The sequence below is a fragment of the Protopterus annectens genome, chromosome 3.part1 (genome assembly GCF_019279795.1).
Source record: "Protopterus annectens isolate FY-2018-M chromosome 3.part1, PAN1.0, whole genome shotgun sequence".
NCBI classification, from domain to species: Eukaryota; Metazoa; Chordata; order Ceratodontiformes; family Protopteridae; genus Protopterus; species Protopterus annectens.
The window spans coordinates 53,628,053-53,647,584 of record NC_056732.1 but is presented as its reverse complement, the minus strand read 5'-3'; the positions used below and the strand labels follow the sequence as shown (position 1 = coordinate 53,647,584).

Below are 19,532 nucleotides of genomic sequence, written 5' to 3'. Positions count from 1 at the left end.
CCCTGTTCTACTGGAAGAATCAGTTTATCCCACTTGATTACTGTCTTTCCCTCCCAGACAAGTCCTGCAGCTGTTTATTAATAGTTGTCCACAACTTCTCCTTCGGCTGATGTAAACACGCCTGACCTGTATAAGACTAATGGGAGTGAAAACGTTTTAACTGCTTGTGTCTTACTATCCATATCCATATAACAGATCCTCCATTTTCTGTTTTTGTATGATCTTTTGTTTATTCTCTTCCCACATGTCCTTAGCTGCCACACCAGAATCATTTTTATCCATACTCCTAAATGCTTCATTTTATCATGTCCCCATAAATATGGATATTGCTAAACCAATTCATATGTGGGTACGTAATTTAGCTCTATTGCCTTTGATTTAGCTTCATTGATTTTGTATCCTGAAAACATCTGAAACTGTCTCAGAATGTTTCACAACACTGTAATGTCTCTGGTTTTGTCAGGTATAAAATATCATCTGCAAATAGAGCCAACTTTTCTTGACTACCCATACCATTTATATCCTTGAATTTCTGAGTCTCTTATTTTTTTTGCCAGTAGATCTAAATATGATGCAAATAACGAAGGGGAAAGAGGACACTTTTGCCTGTTCCTCTGCTTAAGCAGAAATGATCAGAGAGGACCCCACCCACTTAAATTTTCACCTCCGATCCCTCACATATCCTCCAAATCAGCCTTATAATTTTTTTCAGGAAATGCAAATGCTTCCATTGCCATGCTCATAAAGTCCCGGCTTACTCTGTCAAGTGCTTTCTCTGCATCAATACCCACCAACAACAATGATGTTTTCTTATAGTCTGCTTCCCTCTGGATCATCAGCGTTCTCTTAATGTTGTCAGACATTTGCCTCCCCTCCACAAATCCACATTGATCCATATCTATCAATTTTGGCATTACTTTTTTCATTATTTTAACCATTACAGACATGAACACTATATAATCATGGTTTAGTATTGAAACAGGCCTGTATGAAGCTGGATGTGATGGATCTTTACCTTCTTTAGGTATTATAGCTACCACTGCTTTCTTCCAGGATGTTGGTATTTCTTCTCCTCTTAAATACTGTTAAACAAAACCTTCCAGAGCTGTATCATTTTTTCCCGTCCTAGCTTCCAAACTTCCACAGGAATACTATCTATTCCTGGGGACTTTCCTGTAGATTGATTCTACATCACAGTTTTTATCTCATCTCCTCCTAACAGTTAGTAATTGAGCCTCATCTACCTCTAACCTTGGCATGTTTTATTCTTCCATAAACATTTCCATTTGTATCTTTTCTAGATTTCCATATTTCTCTGCTTTATACAAACTTCCATAGAATTTCCAAATTATTTGTAATACCTCTGCAGGATCTCGTTACCTTCCTTGTTAAAGGCTTCCTAAGCCATTGCAACAGCCATTTCTACTTTCTTTTGCTTGAGTCGTTGTGTTAAAAGTTTTTGAGCTCTTGTGTTATCAAAAAACAGTTGCTTATCAGCAATCTTTCTAAACTCGTGTATCTTATTGAGGTAATGCCTTATTTTCTGCTTGGCATTCTGCAGTTGATTCTCTTGTTCTGTGAGATTTCCCCCTATTCTGTAATACTTTAACATTTGTCAGTCCCTCTAAATTCTTTTTACTTCATAACCATAGCTCCCTTTCCATCCTATTTTTAAACTCCACCTTAATTTTATCCCACTCCCTAGCTATATTTTCAAAAGAAATTTATATCCTCTCCAATAGCTTCTGAGTAATCTCCATTATCATTCCTTAAATTCCTCTCTTTTCAACAGATAGGTGGGAAAGTGCCAGTGTCTCATTTTTATTTCATTACCCTGCTCTTTTATTTTAGTTGTTATTAGCATCTGAGCTGAAATAGTCATTGAGAATGGATCAAGACCTTCAATTAAATGCACATATTCCTGTGAAATGTAAATTCTGTGTAGCCTAGCCCAGTTTTTTATCTTGGGGAATAATCTGTAAATTCACTCTGAACTCCTGTTACTGAATTTGCATCTTCCATGCCAAATATTTTCATAAATTTCTTCAAAAATCCACCATCCCTTGTTAAACTTTTCCTTCTAGGCCCCCTAGACACATCTTCACTGCTACAAATCAAATTCCATTCCCCACCTACAAGTAATATTCCTTGCTGAAAACTGATTTTTGTTTCTCCCAGAATTTTCTTAAGTTCCATTACAGCAGTTTTAGATGGAATATAAATACATGCCAGTGTAATCCTCCTCCCTTACTAGTATCCCCTTAGCACTACACATCTGCCATTATTATCTTTATCCTCTTTTGTCACTATTGGAGCTGATCTTGCAATTAATATCAGTACTCCTCTTTTCCATTTGTCCCAGATATTCCATCGAATAACCATTCTGAAAATCGTTCCCTATCAAATTCACTTGTTCTGTTCTTTCCAAGTGTGTCCCTGTAACATTGTTATTCGCACTATACATTTTTAATGTAATTCACTATTCTTTCTTTGTTGTATTTATCTGCGAGACCACTGACATTTAAAGACATTGTATTTAAAAGTTATTATACCCATCTTTTATGCATAACACCGTTTTTGTTAAATGTCTAGTTCCAGCTTTTGTGTTACATGCATACAATGTTTGGCCAGTTGAACTTTTATATAGTTTCTTGTCATATCTTACAAAACTTTTTTTTATTTTATTTTATTGAAAGCCCTCAAAAAATACAACCCCCGTACCCACTAAAACCTATTAATTTAATACTAACACACACAACTATGTACATTTTCAAATATTGAGATTTTACCCGCCTAATAGGAACAAATGTCCCAAACTGACAGCCACACTCATAGACTTGAGTTAACCTAAAAGAAAGGTTATCCATGCTAAGACGCATGGTGCAGCCTTTGCTTCTACTAATTGCTAACTGGTTTTGTCTTGTCTTTATAGCTCTCACAGTGGGGAAAACCCCTGAATGCTTTTAGAGAACATTATCTCCTAGCCAGACCCCCCCCCCCTCCCCAGCCAGTCACTTTCCACCAGACTGTAACCAATTTCACTTTATCAGATTGTCTCCATGGAGACATGAAGGCATTGCAGTGCCGACATTTCTCAAAACTGAACAAGAAGAATGAGAGAAGGGAGAAGGAAGGGAAAAAAAGAACAGCAGTACCTATTTACAACCGTACACCACAAAATAATAGTATTAAGAAAAAAATGTTTTCTTTACTTGCAGTTAACTTTCTCTCCTCTCTTCCCTCCCCAAAGCATTTTTCTGAACATTAATGATGTGAAGTAGGGCATATACTTTAGAGTCACTCACAAGTCCAACAAATTCTGAAAAAGTCCAATATTTCCACATTTTCTTGTTCTGTCATATTTCATAAATGTAGTTATTGCATTGTAATCCATATTAAGTTACTGGTTTTATTACTGTTCATCTCCATCTCCCAAATCCTGTCTCTGCTTCATTTCCAACATACTTTCAATTCTTCTAGTGAACTCTCATGCTCTGTTCCTTCTCCCAACTTTTTCTGTTGAAACAGTGGAAAAGGTTTCACAGGTGCAGTCTCTCTCTGTGGTGTTTATTACCAAAAGAACAAGAAGCAGAATCTCCTTCTGTTTCACAGATCACTTTTTGTTGGACAAACTTTTATATTTCCTCCTTAGCATGTACTTTAGCAAAAAATGATTTTGTCACTCCAGGTAAGAATACCTTGAAGTCAGCTGGGTACAGCAGTTTGAATCTCACGCCTGCTTCTCGACATTCCCTGAATAGTGGAATGAATTTACTCCTCTTCTGCCTGGTGTACATTGAGCAATCATTCTCTACAAACACTCTTCTCTCTCCCACCTTTAGTACTTTGTCCTTCTGCCACAGTTTTGTCAGAATCAACTCCTTCTGCTGGTAGGATTGCATCTTTAATATTAAAGGTCTAGGTTGTTTTCTCATAGGTTTGGAGGATACACATGATGTGCCCTTTCAACTAACAACTCCTGCTGTGGAATACCTGTCAGTTTGCTTATTTGTGCTTTCATAAGGTTAATGCAGTCTGTTCCACCCAGCTTCTCTGGTATAGCTGAAAATCTCAGGTTTTCCCTACGTGCTCTGTCCTCTAATTCTTTTATATTTTTTTAAACATCTCTTCCAGAGCAATCTGCTATTCACCCAGCCTTTTATTCATTTCAGCCTCTGATTTTTCCAGCTTTATCACCTCATCTGAGTATCTCTTTAAAGCTTCTTCCATTTTTTCCAGCCTTTCATTGTTTGTGTTGTACTCCGTCAGTGTTTTATTTTAACCAGGTCTGTGTGTAGTTGTCTTGTATCTTCCTGTAGGTTATTGGAAGTCATTTTTAGAGGCTGCAATGCTTTTTGCTGAATAGCTGCAGAACATTCCCCAGTCAGTGTTTCTTCCTCACTTTTGTAGCTGTTTTTTTTTCCAGGTGCTCTGTATTTCCTTTTTCCTGGCATGCAGGCAGTACACCTACTAGCCATTTACTGAAATTAACCCATAAACACAAAAGTCTGCTTGCCTTCTCCGTTGAGTTTGTTTTCACACTGGGAGAGCTAGAGTTAAGCTGAAGCTGTTACTCAATGTGCAGCCATCTTGGAAGTCTGTAGTCCAGGAATTATTGTGCCTGCAAGTATGATGCCGTGTATGTTTCCGATTCTGTGGATGGTTAGTTAAAATTTCCCATAAACAGGATATTTGGTTTAATGGTGAATGTATCGAAGGTCTAGGTACAATGATTTGCATGTGGACATTGTCCTGTTTAACCAAAATAGTTGCTTGTTCCTAGTATAGACTGAGATTCCGCCACCTTTAGTCCCCGTTTGTGCAGCTGATGGTCTAAATGTGTGGAAGGCACCGAAGCCTTGCACTGCCGGAGTACTTTCTGCAGATGTAAACCATGACTCGGGAACAGCACAGATGTCTGTGTTCTCCAGAATGAGGATAGCTTGTAAGGTGTGGAGTTTCTTGCTTTGGCTCTTAACGTTGAGCAGTAACACCTTTAGATTTCTTTGGGTTTTATTTGCTGTGTTGGTAGGTGTGTCAATTTGGCATTGCCTAAAAAAAGTTCTAAGAGCGTGGATTAAGTTTTAGTCAGAATTTCGAAGCTTAGGAGAGACCAGAGCAGACCATCCTTTGCAACGCAACATGGTCTGTTAACCATATCCCCCCATGCTAACACAATAACATGGTCTGTTAACCATGTCCCCCCATGCTAACACAATAACATGGTCTGTTAACCATGTCCCCCCATGCTAACGCAATAACATGGTCTGTTAACCATGTCCCCCATGCTAACGCAATAACATGGTCTGTTAACCATATCCCCATGCTAACGCAATAACATGGTCTGTTAACCATGTCCCCCCATGCTAACGCAATAACATGGTCTGTTAACCATGTCCCCCCATGCTAACGCAATAACATGGTCTGTTAACCATGTCCCCCATGCTAACGCAATAACATGGTCTGTTAACCATGTCCCCTCATGCTAACGCAATAACATGGTCTGTTAACCATGTCCCCCATGCTAACGCAATAACATGGTCTGTTAACCATGTCCCCATGCTAACGCATAACATGGTCTGTTAACCATGTCCCCATGCTAACGCAATAACATGGTCTGTTAACCATGTCCCCCATGCTAACGCAATAACATGGTCTGTTAACCATGTCCCACCATGCTAACGCAATAACATGGTCTGGTAACCATGTCCCCATGCTAACGCAATAACATGGTCTGTTAACCATGTCCCCCATGCTAACGCAATAACATGGTCTGTTAACCATGTCCCCCCATGCTAACGCAATAACATGGTCTGTTAACCATGTCCCCCCATGCTAACGCAATAACATGGTCTGTTAACCATGTCCCCCCATGCTAACGCAATAACATGGTCTGTTAACCATGTCCTGCCGTGCTAACGCAATAACATGGTCTGTTAACCATGTCCCCGTGCTAACGCAATAACATGGTCTGTTAACCATGTCCCCCGGTGCTAACGCAATAACATGGTCTGTTAACCATGTCCCCCCGTGCTAACGCAATAACATGGTCTGTTAACCATGTCCCCCCGTGCTAACGCAATAACATGGTCTGTTAACCATGTCCCCCCGTGCTAACGCAATAACATGGTCTGTTAACCATGTCCCCCCGTGCTAACGCAATAACATGGTCTGTTAACCATGTCCCCCCGTGCTAACGCAATAACATGGTCTGTTAACCATGTCCCCCCATGCTAACGCAATAACATGGTCTGTTAACCATGTCCCCCCATGCTAACGCAATAACATGGTCTGTTAACCATGTCCCCCATGCTAACGCAATAACATGGTCTGTTAACCATGTCCCCCCATGCTAACGCAATAACATGGTCTGTTAACCATGTCCGCCCATGCTAACGCAATAACATGGTCTGTTAACCATGTCCCCATGCTAACGCAATAACATGGTCTGTTAACCATGTCCCCCATGCTAACGCAATAACATGGTCTGTTAACCATGTCCCCATGCTAACGCAATAACATGGTCTGTTAACCATGTCCCCCATGCTAACGCAATAACATGGTCTGTTAACCATGTCCCCATGCTAACGCAATAACATGGTCTGTTAACCATGTCCCCCATGCTAACGCAATAACATGGTCTGTTAACCATGTCCCCCATGCTAACGCAATAACATGGTCTGTTAACCATGTCCCCATGCTAACGCAATAACATGGTCTGTTAACCATGTCCCCATGCTAACGCAATAACATGGTCTGTTAACCATGTCCCCCATGCTAACGCAATAACATGGTCTGTTAACCATGTCCCCCATGCTAACGCAATAACATGGTCTGTTAACCATGTCCCCATGCTAACGCAATAACATGGTCTGTTAACCATGTCCCCCCATGCTAACGCAATAACATGGTCTGTTAACCATGTCCCCATGCTAACGCAATAACATGGTCTGTTAACCATGTCCCCCCATGCTAACGCAATAACATGGTCTGTTAACCATGTCCCCCATGCTAACGCAATAACATGGTCTGTTAACCATGTCCCCCCATGCTAACGCAATAACATGGTCTGTTAACCATGTCCCCCCATGCTAACACAATAACATGGTCTGTTAACCATGTCCCCCCATGCTAACACAATAACATGGTCTGTTAACCATGTCCCCCCATGCTAACACAGTAACATGGTCTGTTAACCATGTCCCCCCATGCTAACACAGTAACATGGTCTGTTAACCATGTCCCCCCATGCTAACACAGTAACATGGTCTGTTAACCATGTCCCCCCATGCTAACACAATAACATGGTCTGTTAACCATGTCCCCCCATGCTAACACAATAACATGGTCTGTTAACCATGTCCCCCCATGCTAACACAATAACATGGTCTGTTAACCATGTCCCCCCATGCTAACACAACAACATGGTCTGTTAACCATGTCCCCCCATGCTAACACAATAACATGGTCTGTCAACCATGTCCCCCCATGCTAACACAATAACATGGTCTGTCAACCATGTCCCCCCATGCTAACACAATAACATGGTCTGTCAACCATGTCCCCCCATGCTAACAAAATAACATGGTCTGTTAACCATGTCCCCCCATGCTAACACAATAACATGGTCTGTTAACCATGTCCCCCCATGCTAACACAATTGAAATAGCCCAGGAAAGACACCAGAAAATAAACCAGTTATTGATGTTGATCATATTTACATACATATACCTACTATGGCAACATCCTTCGTGAAGGTAGAATGCTGCTAATTACAAGGCACCCACCTGCATGAGAGGCATAGTCAAAGAAAGATCAACAATGTCCCTCTTCATATAGTCCAGGGAAGTACGTCTCATGTTGTTAACACCCATATGGACTATGATAGGCTATACTGGTACTTGTAGTGTAATGAGGGAAGTACGTCTCATTTGTTAACACCCATATGAACTATGATAGGCTATACTGGTACTTGTAGTGTAATGAGGGAAGTACGTCTCATGTTGTTAACACCCATACAGATTATGGTAGCTTATACTGGTACTTGTGTCATGACTTGAGTGCATGTGTAACTTGGTTCCTTCACAGTTTCTCAAAAACTGCAATGCAAAATCTGATTTCTTCTGCCTGACAAGTTGCACACCACTTAAATGTGCATGTAATGTGGTGTATAATTCTTATAGGGCTACTGCCACCACTTCTCTACTGAGAAGGTAGTCCTGATTGACTCCAGTCTCAACAAGAAGATGTAAAAACAGCATTTTATTTGCTTCTTTAGACAAGGACTTCCTTTTTGGCATGTCTTTTGCAGAGATTTTCAAAAAACTGGAAAAAAGAGATGAAATATGCAGGGTTTAAACAACCCTTTCTTTCCTTTCTCTCCAAAATTTCAAAGAAATTGCCCCACAAAGCCAGGACCTTTCTACCATAAGAAGTCTACTCAGTAAAAAAAGCAGAAAATCCAAATAGTGTCAGGACACGCCCAAAGGGAGCAGAAGGGACCCTTCCAGGACAAACCTTCCATCTTCTGACACCCTCCCCTCCATTTCAACCATTCCCCCTTCCAGCCTTCTAAACAAACTTTGTCATTTGTTCCCCTTGGAAAAATGTCAAGTCAGACACTTGGGTTTTGAGAGTAATTGAAAAGGATACACAGTTCACTGGGAATCCTGGTACTTTTCAATCCACAGTTCTTCAGGTACCTCACAGCCAACAGTGTGTTGTCGTAACTTGTATACCGGGGTGTAGTAAAACCTGTTCTCCAAATCAAAAGGAAGAGGAGGCTGTTGCAGTTGCAGAACACATTCTTGCCAAATAAGTGGCATTGCCTTTTGTCAACAGAAGGATGAAGTCCAAGTGCCCTTTAACCAGTGCAGTGTAAGGCAGTTCTACTGAGTGTGTGGCAAATGACTTTTGCATTTGTTTTGGGGCATGTCCATCGCTTGTCTGTGTACAGGATTGCCATGCATGTATGGATTCCATGTGAAAGGTTAAACATTTGCTGTGTGTGCCTGAATGTCAGTCATGCATAATATTGAATGCATGGGTAAAAGTGGATTTGATGATTAGGTGGGTGGAAGTTTGTGTGTGGGTTAGGGTTAGACAAGGGGACAGTGGGTGGGTGTGACTTTGAGTAGGTTCATAGGTATGTACTAAGCTGTTGGCCCTGGAGCCTTTACAAGCCTAGCCCATAGGATTACCCAGGTATCATGCCACCCAGCCTTATTCCCAGTGCCTCTGTCAAGTAAAGCCACTGGAGTGATCCCCAGGGTGAATTTTCTATTTCCCATCCACTCATCAAGATTTCTCTTGAAGAGGGCCAGTGAGGTGCTCTGCTTGACATGTATGGGAAGTCTACTCCATAGCATTTGCAGTCTCTGGGTTATGAACCTGTCCCTCCAGCATGTTCTGTTGATTGTGGTAATGAGGTTGAGGTCACTGGAGCGTGTGGTGCGGAGGGAATGGGATTTCTTTAGATGTAGCATTGCTAACAGAGCTGGATCAGACATGACTTTGTACTTCAAGCAGAGATCGTCTCGAAGTAGGCGATATGAGACACAGAATAGTTGGAATTTTTTTAGTCTGTCCATATAGGACAAATGTTTAAGGCCTAGGATCCTCTTTGTGAGGTACTTTTGCGGCCTCTCCAGTTGTTGCAAGTGTCTAGTGAGGTACATGCCAAATGGGGCATTGTATTCAATGATTGGCCTAATGAGGGAAGAGTAGAGAGAAATAATGACCTCTTTCTTCCTGGATGCAAAACACTTAGTAATGAGATGTGCCACATAGAAGGACTTTCTGACCACAGTGGCAATGTGGTGGTCAAAAGAGTGGTTACTGTCAACCTTTGTTCCCAGGTCTCTTGTATCGCCTTCTGTGTTCAGTGGACTACCATCGATGTGGTAATTCATGGGAACTGGGTTTTTTCCAAAGGGGATGATGACACATTTTTTTGGCCTTGAGCTTAAGGCCATGGGTTTTGACACCAGTCGTTGGTCTCAGTGAGGCCTTTCTGTAGGATGTCAGCCTCACTTGAGGAGTTAATAATAGCTTCCAACTTGCAATCGTCTGTGAACTTTGTCAGCCAGAGTCCCTTCGTGTTGGCCTGGACTTCAGAGAAGTAGATACCAAACAGGAGAGGACCCAGGACCGAACCCTGTGGGACTCCACTCGTGACTGGTCGGCAGTCTGACTTGGAGTCAGAGTCAGCTACTTTCTCACTGTGTGTTCTATTTGTGAGCCAGTTTGCAACCCACCTAGTGATATAGGGGTTCATTCCTAGCTTAGTGAGTTTTTCTATGATTCCTGAATAGTGAATGGTGTCAAAGACCTTGGCCAGATCAAGGTAGGCTATATGAACCACCTTGCCTTCATCCACTGCTCTGGTGACTGACTCAGAGATGTTAACCAAATTGAGCAGGCATGATCTATCCTTCAGAAAACCAAACTGTGTGGGATCCAGAGTTTGGAGATTCCCTATATCCATGTTTATTAGGTCCATGATGATGCGTTCCACAGCTTTGCATATCAGACTTGTCAGGCTAATGAAGTGATAGTTCCCAGTGTCTGTAGTCACTCCTTCTTTGTGGAGAGGGATGACTGTAGCAGTGTGCCATTCGGTAGGGACAAAGCCTGAGGGGAGCCTGTGATTGAACAGGGCACACAGGTGAGGTGCCAGTTCACTCTGTAGTAGAACACAGCCAGGGATATTGTCAGGTCCCATAGAAGCTGTATTGTTGGCCTTGGACAGTGCTGTTTTAACCTGTGCAGCAGTAATACTGGGTACCTGGCAATCTACTGATGTTCATCGTGTTACCCTGCTGCAGTCGTCACACTTGGGTTATCCTGTCGTCAGGCGGTCCCGCAGTCGGCTGGATTTCCAAAGTCTTGGTCCGACGTCGGTTGCTGTCGCCTCATCCCTGACGTCAGTGCACCAGGGGTATATATATTGCAACCGACGCCATTTTCTTCAGTTTTTCTTGCCCCAGATGTCAGGTGCCCCCAAAAAGGTGGTCAGAATTAGTACCAAATGGTGTGAATACTGTACAGACACAAAATCCCTTCAGCTATAAGCAAATACATCAGTAAGGCATAGCAGAGATTTAGCCAGTAGATCAGAGGGGATGGAGGGAGGGTAACCTGGACTGCAGCAGGGTGAACACTCGAACATCTACATTTATGGTAGGTACAAAACTGTACTATGTTCATCGTGTTACCCTGCTGCAGTCATCACACTTGGGTTGAGTCCCAAAGCTAAGGTAGGGTGGCGGCATCATAGAGGGTTAGTGGAGGCAATGAGGCCCTGCAGAACTGCAGTGGTGAAGCCCGCCCTGGACTTGGAATAAAGAGGTAAGTGATAGTGTTTGGTGATGGTGTCTACAGAACTCCAAGTTGCAGCTTCTAAAATTTCCTTGGTAGGAACCCCCCTGAGAAAGGCAGCAGAGGTAGCTGTTGCCCTGGTAGAGTGGGATCTAATGGTAGGAGGAACTGGTTTCCCATGATGGGTATAGCAGAATTGTATGCAATGGCCTATCCATTTAGAAATGGTTTGTTTGGATATGGCCCTCCCTTGAGAAGCTGTAGCATAGGAAACAAAGAGCTGGTCAGTTTTTCTGAAAGCCTTAGTTTTATCCAAGTAGTAACAAAGTTGCCTGTGAATGTCCAAGGAATGCAGGAGTCTCTCACCTTTGTTCTGTGGAGTGGGGAAGAAAGTGTGTAGGTGGATGGTTTGATTTAAAGCTACACTGGAAACCACCTTAGGCATGAAGGAAGGATTAGTTCGTAGAGAAACTCTGTCTTGATGGAAATTGAGGAAAGATTCCACTGCCATGTGCCTGTAATTCTGAGACTCTCCTAGCAGAAGTTATTGCCAGGAGCAGGGCAGTCTTCCAGGATAGGAACTGAAGGTCTGCAGAAAAAGCTGGTTCAAAGGGAGGTAGCGTTAGTTTTTCCAGAACAAAGTTGAGGTCCCATGTTGGTGTAGGGGCTCTTCTAGGTGGTCTAATGTTTTTTGCCCCTCTGAGGAACTGCCTTAGAAGAGGATTGGAAAATAAAGGTGGATTAGTGTTGTAGTGAGCTGAAATAGCTGAAGCATGGATTTTAATAGAGGAGTAGGAAAGTTGGGTGAACACTCGAACATCTACATTTATGGTAGGTACAAAACTGTACTGTATTGTGACTGGTCCCTTGGGGGGGGGGGTTGGCACGGTTCTGTCGGACAGTATATTGGCAATATCTGTTGGATCAGTATAGGAGGTGCCATTGTGCAGTAGTTCATAGCAAATCTGGGTATTGCTGTGGAGATTCTTTACATAACTATAGAAGGCCTTGTGGTCATCTTTACTATCTGCTGCAATTCTGTTTTCATAGCTAGCTTTAATGGATTTGATGAGGGATCTCAAATTTTTGTTGAGGCTGATAAGGGGAGTTTTTCCAGTCTTGGGACTTCACCTTATTCTGCATCACTTTCCTCCTTCTGTTGTAGAGTTTGTATATGGCAGGGGACCACCAGATTGGCTTCCTTTTTTTGGAGAAGAGCATCTTGGTTATAGTGGGTATGGCAAGATCCATGCATTTGTGTATGTGTTCATACAGTGCATTGGTGTATGATTCGGCAGTCATGCAACTGATTCTCCATTTGCATCGGTGCAGTGAAGTCAGCCACCTCTGTTTTAGGAGCCCAAAGTTAGCTTTGGAGAGGTTTTTCATGGTGGTTACCTTTGCATGTAGGTGGGGGGGATGTGAATTTCCAAGGTGATTCGTTTGTGGTCGGATCTAACCAGGGAGGAGTTGACTATTGCTGTAGAGCAATTAATCGCCCATGTTAGTAATAAACAGGTCAGGGATGTTGCTACCTCTAGTGGGGGGGGGGTAAGAACAAGCTGGTCCAGGTCATTGGAATTAATCATTTCCAGGAAACATTGGGCAATTGTATTGGTACATGAGTAGTTTTCCCAGTTAACGGAGGGGTAGTTGAAGTCGACCAGTATGAGAGTGTTAGGTTGGACCGTCATATTCTCCAGGGTGCTTAGGAACGTGGAGTGTGAGTCTTGGGACATGGTTGGGGACCTGTAGCAGGCTATGACCTGAATCGCTGTCTTCCCCAATGTTATCTGCACCTGAAGTATCTCAGATGTGTTATGTTGGGCTACCAGTCTGCAGTTGTGTGCATCCTTTATGAATATGGAAACGCCACCACCTTTGGAGCTTCGGTCCAAGTTCTGGGGACAAAAGGTGTGGAATGAGTTATAGCCTGGTAGTGCAGGGGTGCTTTCTGCTGCCTTGAACCAGGTCGATGTTCTCCATTTTAAGGAGTGCTTCGAGCAAGTGCATTTTGAGATTTAGACTTATAGTGTTGAGCAGCATGACCCTCAGATTGCATTTGTTTGTAGCTGTTATGGTGGTAATTTGGTCTTTGGAACACTGCCTAAAAAAAGGCACTGTAGGGGTTGCCAGTATCCGGAAACCCAGGGGTGACAGATGCAGGCCATCTCTGGCAAAGCATTGAGGTCTGTCAGTCATGTCATTCCAAGCAGACAGATACTGGATCCCCTTAGAATGACACCAGAAACTTAGCCAGTTGTTGAAATCAATCACTTTCTGCTTGTACTATGGTATCATTTTGGGTGATGGTAGGATGCTGCTTGGGGCTAGGGTCATACCCGCCTGAGCTTCATAATCCATGAGCTCCTCCATGTCTCTTTTCATGTAGTCCAGGAAGGTACATCTCAGATCATTTACACCCACATGTACAATGACAGAGTCATATTTGTACCTGTTGTTGAGGGACCTGAGTGCGTGCGTTATGTTGCAGATCATAGCGCCTGACAGGCAGCTGACTGTTACTTTCTCCTTATTCAGGGGTTAAGTTAGGTCATGTGTGTGTTTGTGTCTGTGTGCAAGTCAGTTTTGTGCGTCTTGTGTGTCCAAGATGTGTGTAGTGGTAGTATTATGGGAAAGGTTTTTCCTAGGGTCTCGTGTAGGGTTATGGTTAGGATTATCAGATATTAGTAAGATGGAGCTGGGGGGAGGGTTCTGCTCACCATACTAATACCTTCTATTCCTGCCCCTACCTTTAACTCACCTGATCTTAGAAAAACTCTTGCCATAACACTACCACTATTTTGATGATGTTTGGCCAAAGTTACTAGCAGGATTAATGGATCAGAAGACAATTTGTGCCGCTTTCAAATCTTTTAGTTTTGGTGTTTGAAATGTTTGTACTGTGATTTATGTTTTACAGGTTGATTTTTTAGTACTTCAGTCATTTAAATGTAGTTTGTATATATAAATACACACACCCACACACACACACACACACACACACACACGTGTATATGTGGACTTTATTAGGCCAGGCTCCTCAGTGGTCTCCTGAACAGCATGCGTAATAGCTAATTAAACCAATAGAAGATCTTGTGTATGCCTCTTGGGTCAAGAGCCATATTGCCTGCATCTTTGTCCTTTACTGTTAGAACTCTTTGTGTTCTGTGTTTGCAAAGTCAGAAAGGCATCCGTGAGCTTTGGGCAGATTTACCTGTTCTGTTTTGTAGTCCAATAGTCTATGTTCTGTTTACATCTCATCAACTGTTGAAATCGGTCCTTCCTTCATTTTCCTCCTCATATTGTCCACAAGTTACTTTTGACATTCCAAAAGACAGCAATGTGCTCTCCATAACCCGCCATAGCAAAGTCTTTCAGCAAGAAATGCAAAGAATCTTTAAAATCATTGAATAGAAGCTGGTTGCTTTTACCTGAGGCCGTAAAAGGAGTAATCCACCATTAACAAACCATTACATTTCAATCTGAAATTCTCCTTTTTCCAGAAGAATGCGTTAAATCTCAAATGCATCTCAAATTATGTACTCCACTTTAAAATGCAGAAGACAAGTGGAATGAAAAAAGAAACTCTGGACAGGTAGGAGAGTCTTTAATAAGTAATGATGTTCTCATGTACAGATATCCACAGCAGGGCTAGCCACCAGGCGGTGTGAACATTGGCTCTAGAAGATTGTCACTGTTGATGTGACACCCAAACCCATGTGCAAAAATTGGTGAAAAAGAGGTTGTGGACAGATGGATGGAAATTTTCATGTACAGATACATTTATCTAATCTGTCCGCTGACAGATGCTTGGATGAATAGAAATTAAAAGATCCATAACATGCCAGTAGGCTATTGTGAGCATCTGCCATGCCCATCAAGTGTAAATATTTATTCAGGCACCTCACTCCCTTGGAGTGTAAGAATGATCTGGAACTCTTATTGACATTTTTTATTGAAAAAGCCATTTTCCTCTTGCCCACCTTAAGACTACCTTCCTATAATAATAATAAAAAACATTTTTTGTTGATGAAGCTAGTCCTGTTCATAGTTACCTTCATGAAATATATCCATTCCTTTAGCACCAGAGCTAAGTTGGTTATATTTGTACCAGGAGAGGTAAAAACAGTAATTAGTTATACATGCCCTCTCACATCATGGATAGTCTATATTCTCACGTTCTGTATCAAACTTCACTTGCAGCATATTGAACTGGAGGGTCCTGACTTGAAAGTGTCACTACCACAGACACAGACACGCGCACACAGACACGCGCACACACACACACACACAGACACTCTGTATGTCATAAACAAAACCGGTATAATAAAGACCATTTTGACAGTACTCAGGTGTTCTAGCTCATTTAAATGTCTTTCCTTAAGCATAATTACATTTGGGTGCATTTTCCTTAAGTAAGCAAATATCCTGTTATGCTTGATGAAGCAAGCAAGCCTGTTTACATACCAGGATAGAACTTTCATATTTTCTATAACAGCAACGAGTCTTAAAACGTCTCCCCTTTGTTTTCAGGTAGTCTGCACCATCCCCCTCATACATTACTGCTTCATCAGTCAGGTAGTAACTCTTCATTCAGTGAAACAGGAGTAACGATTACCTAACTAGTAAATGCATAATCTATTAATTAATAACAGTTTAAAACATGATACAGATCCACAAAGAGAATGTAACTCACTTTAGGTATATGGAAGAATGACAGCCGTTCAAGCAAGAGGCAAAACATCTCTATTAAGGCCGAGTCAAGCTTTGTGATCAGCCAGTTAATTGAGCCATCAAGGGAGAAAACTAAGAAAAGTTTAAAAAAAAAAAAATGCCAATATCCTTGGAAACAAATGTAGTGCTAACTTCAACCCTGAGATTTCTATTCAAAGACAGGTAGTATGTGAATCCCTTATTCCCACAATTATCTGTGAAAAGATCGTTTACTGAAGGTGCTGATCAAGATGAGAAATGATTCCTCCATGGAACCTGACAGTTTACCTGGCTTGCCTAATTAGTAGCGTTAAACACTCATTCGTTTACTTTATTTTATTGGTTGGCATTTCTTTACCAGAAACGTAGCAGACTCCAAATCCAGCTTCAGACCAGTGACAAGTGGAGTACCACAGGGTTCAGTCCTGGGTCCTTTCCTGTTTGGTATCTACTTCTCTGAAGTACAGGCCAACACAGAAGGTCTTTATTAACGGTTCGCAGATGACTGCAAACTAGGAGCCATAATGAAAACTCCAAAAGATGTGGGCATCCTACAAAAGGGCCTTGCTGAGACAGATGCCTGGTGTCAAAGCCATGGCCTCAAGCTCAATGCCAAAAAGTGCATTGTCATTCCTTTTGGTAAAAACTCTATACCCATGAACTACCACATAGGTGGTAGTCTACTTAACACTGAAAGTGTGATGAGACTTTGGGACGCAGGTGGACAGTAGTCTCTCCTTTGATAATCACATTGCCACAGTAGTCAGGAAATCCTATGTGGCACACCTCATCACAAAAGGTTTCTCATCCAGGAAAAAAAAGGTCATTGTTCCCCTCTACTCGTCACTCATATTAGACCCATTATAGAGTCCAATGTCCCTTTTGGTATGTACCTCACAAGACATCTACAACAACTGGGAAGGCCACAGAAATACCTCACAAAGAGGTTTGCTGGCCTCAAAGAGATGCCCTATGCAGACCGTCTAAAAAAACTGCAGTTTTACTCCGTTGCATATCGCCTACTCAGAGGCGATCTCTGCCTAACACACAAAGCTATGTCAAACCCAGAGCTTTTAGACATGCTCCATTTAAAGAAATCCCAATCCCTATGAGCTACACGCTCTAGGGACCTAAACCTCGTCACCACAATAAACAGAACATGCTGGAGGGATAGATTCCTGTCCCAGAGACTTCCCATACTCTGGAACAAACTACCTATCTATAGCAAAGAAAGCTCCTCATTAGCACTCTTCAAAAAAAATCTTGATGATTGGATGGGAGATAGGAAATTCACCCCGGGGATCACTTCTGTGGCTCTGCTCGACAGTGGCACAGGAAAATAATTTTCTTGGGTGGCGAAAGCCAGGGTACCTTTGGCTAGGCTTATATAGGCCCTAGGGCCAATAGCCTAGTACCTACTTATGAATCTATGAACGTATGACTGAGAGGTTCCCTTTTTCTAAAGCTCCATTATACAGACATCTTGGATATCATTTGCATTGTTTCATCATTTATAGTTCCATTAGTCAGACATCTTTTACATCAGTTACATCATTTACAAGCAGTTTTGATAAAACAAAAAGTTACGTGGGTTGTATATGAATATTTTTTTAAGGTAAACAGAGCAGCCCAAAGAAAGAACAGAGGGAAGGCAGCACAAGGAAGATACAGGAGATGACTGAAGAGGGTCTAGTTGTGGTTATAGCACATTGTGAGACGTATGGCAAAAATTTATATAGCTACATTAATACCAGTTTTACCAGGTGTGGTGCAGCTGCACAGCCATTTACATGTCAGGTGTTGCTTCAGTTGGCATTTAAAGTCTTTCAGGTTACAGACTGTCCTTAAGTGGAGTGTGATGGTATTCCAGCTATTAGCAATGCAGTGTGAATACAGGGAGCATCCTGCATTGTTGTTAGCTTTAATAATGGAGCGTAGTAATATGTCAGTGGAGTGTAGAGGTCTTTCAGATGCACTCCTCAAACTGAGTGGCTCACTGCAGTGATGATGTCCTTCCAGAAGTCAGCCTTACTGCAGTCATGATGCCCTTCCTTAAGGGAAGTCTCACAAATGGGTCAAATAATTGCAGACCTATCAGCCTTGTATGCCTCATCTGCTAAGCCTTGAAACATTTTATAACTGACCTCATAAACTGCGATATCAAGAATCTTGTTAGACCCCCCCCCTCCAACAGTTTGGTTTTGTGAAGGGTAGATACTGGCTTTTTAATCTGGCAAATTTCTTTGAAAAGGTTACAGAGGCTGTAGATAGTGGCTATGCAGTGCACGTGGTTACAGAAACTGTAGATGGTGGCCATGCAGTTCACGTGGTTACAAAGGCTGTAGAGATGGTGGCCATGTAGTGCATGTGGTTATAGAGGCTGTAGATGGTGGCCTTGCAATGCACATGCTTACCGAGGCTGTAGATGGTGGCCATGCAATGCATGTGAATACAGAGGCTGTAGATGGTGGCCATGCAATGCATGTGGTTACAGAGGCTGTAGATGGTGGCCATGCAGTGTATATGGTTACAAAGGCTGTAGATGGTGGCTATGCTGTGCACATGGTTACAAAGGCTGTAGAGATGGTGGCCATGCAATGCACATGGTTACAAAGGCTGTAGATGGTGGCCATGCTGTGCACGTGGTTACAGAGGCTGTAGAGATGGTGACAATGCAATGCATATGGTTACATAGGCTGTAGAAATGGTGGCCATGCAATGCACATGGTTACAGAGGCTGTAGAGATGGTGACCATGCAGTGCACGTGGTTACAGAGGCTGTAGATGATGGCCATGCAATGCACATGGTTACAAAGGCTATAGATGGTGGCCATGCTGTGCATGTGGTTGCAGAAGCTGTGGAGATGTGGCCATGCAATGCATATGGTTACAGAGGCTGTAGAGATGGTGGCCATGCAATGCACATGGTTACAAAGGCTGTAGAGATGGTGGCCATGCCATGCATATGGTTACAAAGACTATAGAGATGGTGACCATGCAGTGCATGTGGACACAGAAGCTGTAGAAGCATGACCCTGTAATGGATGCCTGGGTGACAGCATCATCACCATCCTGCTGTGAACGCACTGGGGGAAAAGGGGTAAAGATGATCAGCAGGAGGTGCCAGATGAAAAACAGCAAAAATTGATAAGGTACAGCAAATTTTGTTATGAAAAAGAGAGAGCCCGTCATCGGTCTGAGTTAAGATATGTGCAGGACTGCCTCGGTGACGAGTTAATATTCCTGGTAATAATGTTTCAGTTCAGAAAAAAAATGTGATCATGGCAGCTGCAAAGCTGGCAGCCAGCAGAACAGCCATCAGGATGAAGTCATGTGCCATATGTAAAAATATTCTACACTTAATTGCCAGTGAATGAGTACACTTGGGGGTTAAGGTTTGCCTTACTTCACACAGCTTCCTTGTCCATAAAGTATCCTTCATCTTTATGATTTCTGTTTTGCTTTTATCTGTTTTCTAAACTAATTAACTCACTTTA

The 19,532-nt window shown here is 42.4% G+C and overlaps 1 protein-coding gene across 3 annotated transcripts in view; it reads left to right on the top strand.

Moving 5' to 3' along the window:
* RALBP1 (ralA binding protein 1) overlaps positions 1–19,532 on the top strand; it is a 597,292-nt gene that overhangs the window by 307,791 nt on the left and 269,969 nt on the right. The gene's annotated exons all lie outside the window — the stretch shown is intronic.